The following is a 14,902-nucleotide window of genomic DNA, read 5'->3' on the forward strand; positions in this document are numbered from 1 at the left end:
CGATCCACGCAACTGGGTTACGATGAAATGCATCAACCAAGTCAGCAAGTCTGACCACACAATCCCGTTAGTCCCATTAGATCCTGCAAAGTCGCCTGTTTAGGCAAGCATGGGTTGCTGAAGACCTATTCTCTACCCTGATCTTTGCGAGGCTACAGACATTGGACAGGCCTGCCAAGGCCCCTGACATGTCCCCAATAGACCATCTGTGGGATGTTCTCGGGCAGTGTCTACGCCAGACAGAGACCCAGCACCCACCAACGTGGCCCTGCTCTAGGTAACTCTTCAGGGGGAATGGCAGGCAATACCAAGGGCCACCAGTATCACCAGTGTGCCATCAAGGTGCCATGCATGTGTCGCCCAACATGGTGGACACATCAGATATTGATATACATGCCCGAAATTAATTTCACAGTCAATACACCTTCACTATCATTTCATAAGTTCCCTTATTTTTTGTCAAGAGTATATTCTATCACACGGTCAGTGATTAAAACAATGACAACAGTTAACACAGTTCTAACAGACTCTAGTGTTTTTGACTGGCGTGAATACAAAGCAATATTTTCAAAAACAAAAATTGCCTACAAGTGAAGCCTATTTCTGGTGTCCCCTGCCATGATATTGCTGGAATATTGCTAAAACTGTCATATAACCATACTCACTCACTCATTCAATTGCCGACATATAAAGTTTTTAACGTTGTCAGAGATCCCCGTTCATGTGAATCCATCCCGTTAAATCCAACCGCTAGAGTATTTGCCTTTTATCAAAAGAAAGCTACTCCAGTCTATGAGACGTCACGGTTGTTTAAAGTCTGCCTGGCCTCTCGTAACATTACGTGATGCACACACAGTGCCAAAATGCAACAAGGTAAAGGTTTGGTCAAATCAAACTGTTTTAACTTAGGGAAATGACCCCTACCCGGAGAAGTCTACAAGCACAGCTGATGGAAACTGATCTCACTAGGAGAAGTCTACAAGCACAGCTGATGGAAACTGATCTCACTAGCAAAGTCTACAAGCACAGCTGATGGAAACTGATCTCAATAGAAGCCTACAAGCACAGCTGATGGAAACTGATCTCACTAGGAGAAGTCTACAAGCACAGCTAATGGAAACTGATCTCACTAGCGAAGTCTACTAGCACAGCTGATGGAAACTGATCTCACTAGGAGAAGTCTACAAGCACAGATAATGGAAACTGATCTCACTAGGAGAAGTCTACAAGCACAGCTGATGGAAACTGATCTCACTAGGAGAAGTCTACAAGCACAGCTGATGGAAAATGATCTCACTAGGAGAAGTCTACAAGCACAGCTGATGGAAAAGGATCTCACTAGGAGAAGTCTACAAGCACAGCTGATGGAAACTGATCTCACTAGCAAAGTCTACAAGCACAGCTGATGGAAACTGATCTCAATAGAAGCCTACAAGCACAGCTAATGGAAACTGATCTCAATAGAAGTCTCCAAGCACAGCTAATGGAAACTGATCTCAATAGAAGTCTACAAGCACAGCTAATGGAAACTGATCTCACTAGCGAAGTCTACAAGTACAGCTTATGGAAACTGATCTCACTAGGAAAGTCTACAAGCACAGCTAATGGAAACTGATCTCACTAGGAGAAGTCTACAAGCACAGCTGATGGAAACCGATCTCACTAGGAGAAGTCTACAAGCACAGCTTATGGAAACTGATCTCACTAGGAGAAGTCTACAAGCACAGCTAATGGAAACTGATCTCACTAGCAAAGTCTACAAGCACAGCTGATGGAAACTGATCTCACTAGCAAAGTCTACAAGCACAGCTAATGGAAACTGATCTCAATAGAAGTCTCCAAGCACAGCTAATGGAAACTGATCTCAATAGAAGTCTACAAGCACAGCTAATGGAAACTGATCTCACTAGCGAAGTCTACAAGCACAGCTTATGGAAACTGATCTCACTAGGAAAGTCTACAAGCACAGCTAATGGAAACTGATCTCACTATGAGAAGTCTACAAGCACAGCTGATGGAAACCGATCTCACTAGGAGAAGTCTACAAGCACAGCTGATGGAAACTGATCTCACTAGGAGAAGTCTACAAGCACAGATAATGGAAACTGATCTCACTAGGAGAAGTCTACAAGCACACCTGATGGAAACTGATCTCACTAGGAGAAGTCTACAAGCACAGCTGATGGAAAATGATCTCACTAGGAGAAGTCTACAAGCACAGCTGATGGAAAAGGATCTCACTAGGAGAAGTCTACAAGCACAGCTGATGGAAACTGATCTCACTAGCAAAGTCTACAAGCACAGCTGATGGAAACTGATCTCAATAGAAGCCTACAAGCACAGCTAATGGAAACTGATCTCAATAGAAGTCTCCAAGCACAGCTAATGGAAACTGATCTCAATAGAAGTCTACAAGCACAGCTAATGGAAACTGATCTCACTAGCGAAGTCTACAAGTACAGCTTATGGAAACTGATCTCACTAGGAAAGTCTACAAGCACAGCTAATGGAAACTGATCTCACTAGGAGAAGTCTACAAGCACAGCTGATGGAAACCGATCTCACTAGGAGAAGTCTACAAGCACAGCTTATGGAAACTGATCTCACTAGGAGAAGTCTACAAGCACAGCTAATGGAAACTGATCTCACTAGCAAAGTCTACAAGCACAGCTGATGGAAACTGATCTCACTAGCAAAGTCTACAAGCACAGCTAATGGAAACTGATCTCAATAGAAGTCTCCAAGCACAGCTAATGGAAACTGATCTCAATAGAAGTCTACAAGCACAGCTAATGGAAACTGATCTCACTAGCGAAGTCTACAAGCACAGCTTATGGAAACTGATCTCACTAGGAAAGTCTACAAGCACAGCTAATGGAAACTGATCTCACTATGAGAAGTCTACAAGCACAGCTGATGGAAACCGATCTCACTAGGAGAAGTCTACAAGCACAGCTTATGGAAACTGATCTCACTAGGAGAAGTCTACAAGCACAGCTAATGGAAACTGATCTCACTAGCAAAGTCTACAAGCACAGCTGATGGAAAATGATCTCACTAGGAGAAGTCTACAAGCACAGCTAATGGAAACTGATCTCACTAGGAGAAGTCTACAAGCACAGCTAATGGAACTGATCTCACTAGGAGAAGTCTACAAGCACAGCTGATGGAAACTGATCTCACTAGGAGAAGTCTACAAGCACAGCTTATGGAACTGATCTCACTAGCGTCCTCGCTCACATTGCTTTGCAATTTATGTTTTTGGAGCGGCCATAAAATTTCGTGTGATGGAATTTGAACCTCAGACCTTCTGATCTGAGGTCGGACACCTTGTCCACGTGACCAGAGGTTAACCCCGTCAACAAGCGGACAAGGTAAGGATCTCATCTATGGGATGACTCCAAGCCCTATTACAATGGCATACACTTGTAAAAGGCCTCCCAGCTTGGTCCCTGCTACACATAATGTTGGGTATCTTAGACTATCTTTGGATAATGATAACAGTTATCCCAGTGATGTGTCCAGGTGCCTCACTGTTAATTCTGACTCACTGGCTGAAAGACATGGTGACACGATGTTTGAAAACACTGAGTGTAGAACCTAACTGACCTTCTACATTTGCCAATTTATCCGTAATTGACCACAACGGGTACTTTTTGATCCGTTGGCTTTATCCTGCTGAGAAATATACCCATTTTGTGAGTGAGTGAGTGAGTTTAGTTTTATGCCGCTTTTAGCAATATTCCAGCAATATCACGGCGGGGGACACCAGAAATGGGCTTCACACATTGTACCCATGTCAGGAATCAAACCCTAGTCTTTGGCATGACGAGGGAACGCTTAAACCACTAGGCTACCCGACCGCCCCCCCATTATGTGATAAAGTGCTTTATTATGCAAAAGAAACAATTGATCAAGAAGTACATAACTGCTAACTTGAGATGTCATAGTTCAAGCTATACTACTTAACATGCATCAGGTCCAGCCAAAATCGCATCCTATTTGTAAGGCGACATCTTTTTCATTTCTTGGTTAAGGGATGCGCCACTCTTTCAAAGTCCAAATGTTGAAAAAAATAAAATACAAATTACTCCTTTTTTTATTACCGCCAATCCTTACCTAAAAAAATGCATAAAAAGTTCAAACAAAAAAAGAAAAAAAAATTCTCGTCAAGTGTAAAGCAAAGGGAAGTCACTCTCATATTTCTCGCTGGGATCCTTCTCTTGTTTGTTTGTTTGTTGTTCAACACCGCACTCAGCAATATTCCAGCTATATGACAGCAGTCTGTAAATAATCGAGTCTGGACCAGACAATCCAGTGATTGACATCATGAGCATCGATCCACGCAATTGGGATCGATGACTTGCATCAACCAAGTCAGCGAGCCTGACCATCCGATCCCATTAGTCGCCTCTTATGACAAGCATGGGATGCTGAAGATCTATTCTACCCTGGATCTTCACAGGTTGGGATCCTTCTCTAATACAATCAAAGCTTGTCAACACTAAGTGCAGTGGTGACCAGTTTAATCGTCGCCTATGCTGCCAAAATGGCGGCGTCTTTCATGCAATTCACCATGACATAAATATTGTTATATTGCCATTTGTGCCCAAGCTGTGTGCCAGGGATATAATAAAATGTTCTTGAAAAATAGAGTTGTTTTACTTTTGTTACTCAAGAATATCTTTTTAGGACAAAAGGTATTTTTTTTTTATTATTATTATTATTATTATTATTATTATTATTATTTGCCTACCTCACTTTTGAAATGAATTTGAAATCTGTAAACCAAGAAATAAAAAAATGTCGCCTTAGTCAACATCTTGAAAAAATGAGTCAGATTTATCCCCCACCCGGACACTCAGAATACCCCTATCAACTGTTGGGTAGTATATTAATATCTGTATCAAATCTTCAAAGAAGGAAATGTTGGTTAGATTAAATATAAAACATCATTTAAAGGGGTTATATAACCCTTCCAACTCTGCCACTTTGTATCACTACTCTATGGGTCGTGGGCATGACGTAGTGCGTTCAGATCAGTCAGATTGTTGAATAAGTCCATATATTTAAGAACAAGATTTTCCTGTGTTACAATACGATCTGAGACGTGTTTCTGTAGCCTGACTTTTCCATACACCAAACACAGAGTGTTGCTGAAAAGCACTTCTTGACAAATCTCAAATATTTATATATTCCATACATAATGTAAAATATCCTGGTTACGGAAGTCATTCAAACATCTGTTTGCTCCAACTTTATGTAGTATTCCCATGTTACGGGTTTTCGGACGCTTAAGAAACAGTCGTAGCAGAGCTCCAGATAAGCTGCGTATCAGCGTAAAATACCCATCAGAAATGCAGAAATATGCAGTGAAATAAAATCCAAGCGTATCAAATACGCAACGAACATTACAGATACGCTACAAAAATAAAACTTGTGCGTATCATCAAAATATTGTGAAGTAACCCTGCGTATTCGATTAGCAAATCAGCAACTTATTTTGAAATTATAAACGGGCATTCCCCTCAACCTTGCCAAACTCCACGATAACAGTTACATCATGATCATTTGCCATCACACTTTCTTGCGTAAAAAAAACGATGAGCAAACTGTATGAATCCGCATAGCGGATTCTTACAAAAGTTTACACATCGGTTTTTGACAACGAAAACATGTATATGTACAATAGTTTAACCAAAAACAGTTGTATATATCAAAGCACACAAAAAAGATGTGATAGATAAAAATTCCGGCATCTTTTGTAATGCCATGTTTCACAAAAGTGACCCTTATGCAACGAAATCTGCGGAATTCCAGATTCACGGAAAATTTTCATCCTTGCAAATAACAATGTCTAGACCTGGACAGGAAACGGGCCAATGGCCACAGAACACAGCGTAGCACAGTCTCCTCTTTAATTGTCTATGTCCAGTCATAAACCCTGTATGCACACACAGATGACACCTACCATGGAAAGACACGGAGTGAGACGACCCTCCAAATTGGCAGTTCCTGGTCATGTAGAAGGTGTCAGCACCCACAGCAACGACATATGCACAGACACAGATAACATGGAAACTGGGTCACCCAGGACAGAATTATGACATAATATGTAACTCACTGTCGCACATGCTTATACAGGATGAGGCAGATTTATGACTGACCTTGAATAACCTGCACTCCATTCTACTGCCATATTCCGCCAGATACAATGGCTTATTCACCCTGAACAGAATTACAACTTCCTAATATGCTAATGAAAAGGAATGGAAAAATATCATGTGAAAAATGATACATTGCCAATGTGAAATGTCAAGATACATCCTACAGAACAGAGAAAAAGGACTAAGGTTTTCCTCTATCTTGAATTGTATATCATGTGGTTGGCATCATTTGCAGGTGTTTAGATATTTAGGCCACTTTTTAAAATTATGTTTTATGTGTTTCTTAGCATTGGAAAGGAATATAGACTTGCATAGCTCAGTTTAGTAGAGATTGTTTGTTTGTTTGTTTGTTTGTTGTTTAATGCTGTACTCAGCAATATTTCAGCTATATGACAGCAGCCTGTAAATACTCGAGTCTGGACCAGATAATGTAGTGATTGACATCATGGGCAATGATCCACACCACTGGGCTTCAAAGAGGACTTGAGTGCTCGGGCACAGGCCGAGTTTAGTTGGACTCGAGTCCAGTTTGAAAGACTCAAATACTCGACCAAGGGACATAACTCTAATTTGGTCAACTTTCAATAAGTTAATAGAAACGTGTCTTTATGTAACTTTAACTGGACATAACTTTTTGACATTGTGTTACTGTATCTAATTCGAACTATCTCTTCAAATGTCGGGAAAACGTCTAATACAAGCCTTGTAATCTTTCAATGTTTTGTTTTCAATTAAGAAAAAGGTAAATACTGACTTGTGAACTTGTGATAACATTGAAAATGTTACTTTTAACTTATTATTTATATTTTGTCATTTATTGACAATTTCCTTCGGGGCTGGCATCAAATGATCTTATTTACCATATAAGGTATACCTAAGAAGCCAGCCCGCCACAATCCAGCAAATCACCAATCACAACATACATCATGTGAGCAATATTCTGTTCACCCATGTGTTACATTGAGATGTAAACGATTTCTTTTCCCAAGTTGACAATTCTTATATTAATGAAGCTTCAATGAATCAGCATACAAATTTCAAAGGTATTTTATTTGATATGCGATAACATTGGTTTTCTTAGTGATCTACAATGTCATTGTGACTCTTTCATTTTGTATACGATAGGAAAATTGCCAATTTTATTGAACAGATGTATAATTGCGCCTACTCGAGCATGAGCCAAGTCTCACCCCTCTGGTACTCGAGTCCATATTTTTGGACCCGTTGAAGCCCTACTGATGTACAATGACACGCTACGAACCAAGTTAATGCTCCTCTATGTCGCCTCTTTCAATCAATGTAGCTAGGTTGTTGGGGACAGGTCTAATTATTCTAACCCCAAATCCCCACGGAGGACGTTTAGCAGGGAAAACTCAAAACTTAAATCAGTAACAAATGCATGGGTCTATTTCTGTCATCGAAGGGTCCAATCTCTCGCAGTTACCATATTATATATGGGGATTACACTATCGTTCTGGGATCGCGGTAAGAGTTGAAGAAAATTAAACTTACAAAGAAATTTCAGACATATCTAGGAATAAAACTTTTTCTATCAAATCAATTAACTAATTCTCATTATTTTTCAAGCTTTTCTATTGAATGTTTCACTCAAGTGATGCCTAAACGTTTAACACCATGTACACCCTCGGTGTGGTCACTGGATCAGAAACAGACAACGGCAAGCAGACCCAACTAAGCTCAGGAGTTATCGGCTACTGTTTACAAACAAGGCTTCAGGACGGTCGACATCCTGTCTCTTTTCTTTTGCTACTTTCAACATAGAATTTATACCACTTTTCAAAACATACACAAACCTGTTAATGTTAATGCATCCTCATCAATGCTCAAATTCAAATATACAAATACCAGGGCCCCCGTTCCACAAAGCGATCTTAGCGCTACAACAGATGTAAGTCTATGTTAAAGTATGGGAATTACGATCATCTTAGCGCTAAGATCGTTTTGTGTAAGTGGGCCTTGGGCCCCGTTCCACAAAGCGATCTTAGCATTACGACAGATGTAAGTCTATGCTAAAGTATGGGAGTTACGATCATCTTAGTGCTAAGATTGCTTTGTGTAAGTGGGCCTCAGGCCCTGTTCGCCAAAGCGATCTTAGCGCTACGACAGATGTAAGTCTATGCTAAAGTATGGGAGTTACGATCATCTTAGCGCTACGATCGTTTTGTGTAAGTGGGCCTTGGGCCCCGTTCCACAAAGCGATCTAAGCATTACGACAGATGTAAGTCTATGCTAAAGTATGGGAGTTACGATCATCTTAGTGCTAAGATTGCTTTGTGTAAGTGGGCCTCAGGCCCCGTTCGCCAAAGCGATCTTAGCGCTACGACAGATGTAAGTCTATGCTAAAGTATGGGAGTTACGATCATCTTAGCGCTACGATCGTTTTGTGTAAGTGGGCCTTGGGCCCCGTTCCACAAAGCGATCTAAGCATTACGACAGATGTAAGTCTATGCTAAAGTATGGGAGTTACGATCATCTTAGTGCTAAGATTGCTTTGTGTAAGTGGGCCTCGGGCCCTGTTCGCCAAAGCGATCTTAGCGCTACGACAGATGTAAGTCTATGCTAAAGTATTGGAGTTACGATCATCTTAGCACCATGATCGCTTTGTGTAAAGACCATGAAGCTGGCTGCGCTAAGATGATCGTAACTCCCATACTTTAACAGAGGTTTACAACAATCGCAGCGCTCAGATCACTTTGGGGAACAGGGCCATGCATAAACAGATGGACGGGCCTCAGAAGTAGATTGCCAAACCCCTGAGTGTAATTGATATTTTGAGACGTCTGCTGCTTTACTCCGGGCAGCGGTCAAGATGAAGTGCACATACACAGATGCTCTAATCTGAGGACTTCCGCAGTCTAGTAAACAGTCCTACACAATGCTTGAATGCTGATAGTCAGTTGTCCAGGGTTGAAAAACAAGATTTTCGTTCCCACATTTTCCTGTATATACCTTAAACCTTTTTTATTGCTCAAAGAAGGTATCTGCACACAATTTTCATTTGGTAGTAAGCTTGAAAAAACACATGATTTTTATCAATGTTTTCACTGAGAATTAGAATAACAGTTAAATGAAACAAAGTGTTTGCCAAATTTATATAACCGAACATATTACCTGTAATCAAAGTCATAATTTGGACAGTTTGATGACTGAATAAAAATGTTACAGCCAATTTTGTCAAATTATGCATTTTTCCGTCAATTTATGCAATTATGACCCCGTGAAAATTCACGCACACACTTGCAAAAATGAAAATTGTGTGCAGATACCTTCTTTATGCAATAGAAAAGAAAACAGGAAAATGCGGGAACGAAAGTCTAAACTAAGCCTCTTTTCCGCCAGTGGCCAACTGACTATGAGAGTATTCTAAAGATCTGGAAGCCATTTTGCAACACTCAATGTTGACCTTGAACTGCAGATTTAAGTGAGTTTCGTCATTCATTCGTTTATGTCCTACAACACTTGACTTCACCAATTCCTTGTACTGAAAACACTAGCCGTTACTGGCTGGAAACAATTAGGGGAGGGGTATTGTGGTCGACTGGGGATTATTGTGGGTAAATATATATATTTAAGGACGTAGTGGGTGAGTTAGTTTAAAGGGGCACTGATCTAAAACAATTCCCCAGGACTGGTTGTTGCCTAGACTAGTTCGCGACCTGTGCTGCGCAATTTGTAAGCGCATTTGTCACTTTTATTGATAGTATAAGGGCGTATGGTCACATTGATCAACAAAATGAAACACAATTTTGGAAATAATAAGGAAATGTAGGTATCTTTGTGGGTAGCATCAGTAATAGTGACGAAGTTTTGATAAGTCACTTGCTTGGTAATTGTGCAATTTTCCTTTACACAATTTTGAGTGAGTGAGTGAGTGAGTATGGTTTTACGCCGCTTTTAGCAATATTCCAGCAATATCACGGCGGGGGACACCAGAAATGGGCTTCACACATTGTACCCATGTCGGGAATCGAACCCGGGTCTTCGGCGTGACGAGCCAATGCTTTAACCACTAGGCTACCCGACCGCCCTACACAATTTTGAACTTGCAACACAAAGTAAATATTTCTCCTGAGCATTGCTTATTTTATCGTGTTTATATCTTTACAGTTAAAATGTGCAAAATTTTCACTTAGGAAATAAATTAAACGCCGGAATATTCAGTTATTTTACAAATTGACTGAAAAATATGTCCATCTGTATTATTATGACAACGAATTCCAAACATTTTATGTTTAATATAATCACCAAGAGACTGAAAATGTTGCAATGAAAAGTACATTTCTATATTGTTTGGCTTCTAATCCTATATAATAAACTATTGTGATGTTTTAGGCCCTTTTGATCGTCTTAATAAATTTTAGTCAATCTGTTAAAGAAATGGACAGATTTTTCAGTCAAAATATTTAAACATTTTATAAATTGCCTGAGAGAATCACATTTTACAAACTGACTGTAATATATACACGCTTACAAAGGAAAAGACTTGTGAAAACAACGTCTATCGCACATCGAAGAATTTCCCAACCAAGACATAGAGGAACAAGAATGAATCTGTCCAATGCTACAGCAAATGAAGGAAAACAAAATGCAAATATCATAATTACAACCTACCAAATTTATGTGTTTAATTTTAGGCAGCTTCCTTGTTCGAGGAATGTATCCGTGAATATCCATACAAAGGAACAATATCCCACACATCTGCAGCTGTACAAAGAAACTTATTCGATGTCATGTGTCTCTGTAACAATCAAATATTTTAAAATATATATATCGTTTCGGGATATCATAACTCGTGTTCGTTTTCTGAACTGATCACTTAGATTGTTTCAGGTGTTTCTCATAGGTGTCAAGTCTCAAAGGTCGGCTGAGAAAACCCAGGTGACAACTATTTTCATAACGTCCACGGTTCCTAGAAAAATCCATTGAGTTAGATAACAATGAGCAATCAATCAACGTATTATCGGCTAACAGATAAGAGTATGTTGTTTTGCACTTCAAGCCATGATACGAGTGTATTCCCTTTGTTTTAGTAAACCTAGACATGTAAACACTCACTTTTGACATATCTACTGTGCATGATAACAGTGATTAATCAGTCAGTGTATTCTCTGTTAATCCTTTGATGACTAGGAACGATCAGTTGATTTACAAAAATGTAAATCAACTGATCATCCATTTCTTGCTAGGCTGCCACGTGCATATTACATAACACACATTTCACCTCACTTCAAACCTGGGTTTAGATTGAATAATTACACAATGAATGCCAAATGGGAACCTTTGTCAGGTATTCTGAGTGGTGCTGCCACTAATTATACCTGTAATAAATTCATTAACTGAGCATCAAGTGAATGACAACAAATACACAAGTGTAGGGTTATACCAGTAAACATGGATGACAAGGGAGTAGATATCGTATTATTGACGCAATCCGAAATCCAAAAATGTTTTCACTGCATGGGTAGTTTTTTTTTATTATTAAACTATAACAATCAGGGGTATTTCCAAATGAGCTCCGCTGTTCTTTTTGTCTATTTGTTTAGGCTGAAGAAATTAATTAACATGCACCCTTTGTCAAATTCTTTATAGATCACCGTTAACCAATCAATGTTCAAAAATGAGTAAAACAAATATTGACTCCAAGTTTATATAGCTGTCATTGCAGACGGTAGCCCAGTCTCTTGTCACGCTCAGTTGCGTTGCGTATCATCCGGGTACTCACGGGGAAAAAACAATAACAAAGGCAACAACCAGTCCCGGGGAATTGCTTTAGATCAGTGCCCCTTTAAGGGGGAGTTGAACGGCTGACGTAGTACCTATCTTTTAGTCCTTGTTGTGGAAGCTTATGCCCACGCGGGTGTAGTGGCTGGGAAGACGTGACGATGCCACGCTTCTTGCATGCTCGGCTAGGCGGAAGCCATGATTGGGAGAGCCAAGATGTAAGGAGCTTGTTCATTGGTTGTGTCCGTTTTCCTGGGCACATGGTCCGCGTGTTGGCTTTATAAGCCTACCCTGGGTAGGGAATCGGCAGTCGCCGCTCACCAGTATCTGGTAAGGTACAGTCGGCTCCCGCGTCCTGAATCAGGACCATTTATTATTTATTATACCGTACGTTGGGATGTTAGATTAAGGGTATGGGTTGGGGAAAAATAGAGTAGAGATTGAATAGGTTTGTTTTGGAGACGTTTTACTTTCAGGAGTTAAGATAGCGGGGTGGTAAATAAAGAACAAGTTTAAGAAAAAAGGTTGAATTGGGTTACGTACGTAGGGAAGGGGGGGAATTACGTAGGTTATAGTTAAGTGGAGAAGGATTTTGCTCCTGTTGTTTTGGGGTTTTTTTTGTTAAATAAACTTTAAATCAAACTTTACTCTTTGTGTTTTATCTATAATTAGAATTGGTAACCCGGTCAAGAGCCTCCTAGAACATAAAGACAAAAGAATACTGCACATGGAGAAGAGAACACAACGCAAAGCACCTCAGTAAAACATCAGACCTTATGTCAACTATTTTTATAGTTCTACTGTCACTGGGCGCTTTTACAGGATTTAGAGGACGCCTATTACAGTATCAATTCAATAATTTCCAGGCGACATAGCATCATTATTAAAATCAATTTTTCTGCTATTATCAGACGGCTGTCATATTTCGTAAAAAAAATAAGGAACTTTTAATGTTGCAATTGACTTGCGAGTAGAGAAGTTGTGTGGCATGTTTTGGGGGGGCAGGAATTGAATAGCGATACGAAAAATTCTCACATCATCAGGCACAGAGTTCAAACAAAACGGTTCACGTGTACTTACAAGCTGGTCTCATATATCAATCACGTCATGCCAGTGGCCCCACTGCCAGTAGAAAACAGAGGCAAGTGTCATAACATTGATCAGTCTTTGATGTTAACCAAACCAGGAAGTTGGCATGGTAAGAGAGTGGTCTCCCTTGAATCCTACGTCACATCCATTATATGCCTTGGCCCCGCGAACTTTCGAGATAACGTATCGGAAGTTTAAAGTTCATGCAGCCTGGGTATCAATAGCGTGAAACCTGAACCACGATATAAGTACAGATATCTTATCATTTACGCACTTTTTACTCGTCTTCTGGGCGTATCTTTTTCTTTTCTTATTTACAATTCTCCACATGGATGTATATATTACATTATTAGTCTTGATGTTTACCTTAGAGACAACTCTCCATTACATCAACAGAGAGTCGAGTAAGAGGTAAAAGGTCCTATCTATTTCAAATTATGGTAAAAGCATACTTTAATGATAAATCCAGATTCAAAAGTCTGTTATTATTCTCAGAATAGTTTACAAAGCGACAGATAGGTTTTAATATTGATTATGGAGACACATAATCTCTGAAAGCAAATAACGACATTATTTATAATTACAATAACTTCTTTAATTTGTCTAAATTAAAATGAGTTTTCTTTTCATATTTTAGAAATAATTTCGATGTCATTGCCTGTATTTGGCCACAAACTATAAACTGTTGCCGTGGCTATAAACTAGGTCAATCGTGCCGATCTGTCTTGCTACCGGGTTGGTTGACGTAATATGTCTAGTTTCACCACGGGGAGTACAGGCCAGGGAGGTCCACCACTGAGAAGGTACGTGGTTGCTAAGCGCGGGGGACAAAAAGACAATCTGGACTTTAGACATGGTGCAGTGAGAGCTTAGTGGTTCGCTCGTAACGCCTATATGTGCTGTGTGACTCCCCGCCTCCATATTGATGGAATATTACAAGATATCACTCACCCACCCACTCACTCACTCACTCACTCGCAAGCGTATTCACGTCAAACATTCGCTAACCATTTTCTGGTCCAACCTACGTACGCACCTAGCCCACGTTTAGAGTGAGTGAGTATGGTTTTACGCCGCTTTTAGCAATATTCCAGCAATATCACGGCGGGGGACACCAGAAATGGACTTCACACATTGTACCCATGTCGGGAAACGAACCCGGGTCTTCGGCGTGACGAGCGAACGCTTTAACCACTAGGCTACCCGACCGCCCCCCAACTCACTCACACTCAAACTCCAACCTGAACGCCATGTTTCCGACGTGTTATGTAAGACTGTTCCGGATCCGCTGGAGCTATAGCATTGAAGTCAGAATTAACAGCCAAGAGAAATGAATCTATCAATATTTGAAAGAATAACTACAAGTTATGACCCAAAACTTGAATGGAAAAGAGAATTTTTGGATGTCAACTTGTTATGGGACATCCATAAATTCGCTCTTTTAAAGCTTGGACATTTTACAGATTGGCCGAAACCATGGGAAATAACTGACATATATGGAATGCAATCAGCCGTATATTGGCCCAGGAAAGCCGTATTGGCCCGCTTAAATCCCGCATAGGCCTGCTAAACCCGTATTGGCACTCCAGTGCTTCTATATGATGAGGAACGATTTGAGTGTACATGTATTGGGGACATTCAAACGTTCAATAGAACTGCTCTCGACACGTCCAAAAGCCATAATCCCTATCTTGACACTGCCTTGGCTGTCCTCTATAGGATATATATATATGTGTTGGGGGGGCTTCGAGCAAACGCGTTAAGTGTTACCTCACTGCCTCTAGTGAACGTTTAAGCGCTCGGTTCTAAATTGAACATAAGAGGTATCGATTCTACAGTGAGGTCCACCTCCCAATTTGAAAACACTGTAGGATTATCTTTCTTCCTGAATAAACACCAGTTTC

General features: G+C 40.2%; 1 protein-coding gene across 2 annotated transcripts in view; it reads right to left on the minus strand.

The window, feature by feature from the left end:
* LOC124146123 overlaps positions 1 to 13,130 on the minus strand; it is a 40,332-nt gene extending 27,202 nt beyond the window's left edge. The window contains exon 1 of one of the 2 annotated variants that reach the window (XM_046516248.2): positions 5,972 to 6,085. The gene's annotated coding sequence lies outside the window, so the exon portion shown is untranslated. Of the gene's footprint in view, positions 1 to 5,971; positions 6,086 to 12,989 lie in introns of those variants that run through there. The other variant, XM_046516247.2, reaches the window with a different exon arrangement.
* Between the last annotated feature and the right edge of the window lie 1,772 nt (positions 13,131 to 14,902).

This window comes from Haliotis rufescens, unplaced genomic scaffold, assembly GCF_023055435.1.
Source record: "Haliotis rufescens isolate VD_foot unplaced genomic scaffold, xgHalRufe1.0.p SCAF_68, whole genome shotgun sequence".
NCBI lineage: Eukaryota > Metazoa > Mollusca > Gastropoda > Lepetellida > Haliotidae > Haliotis > Haliotis rufescens.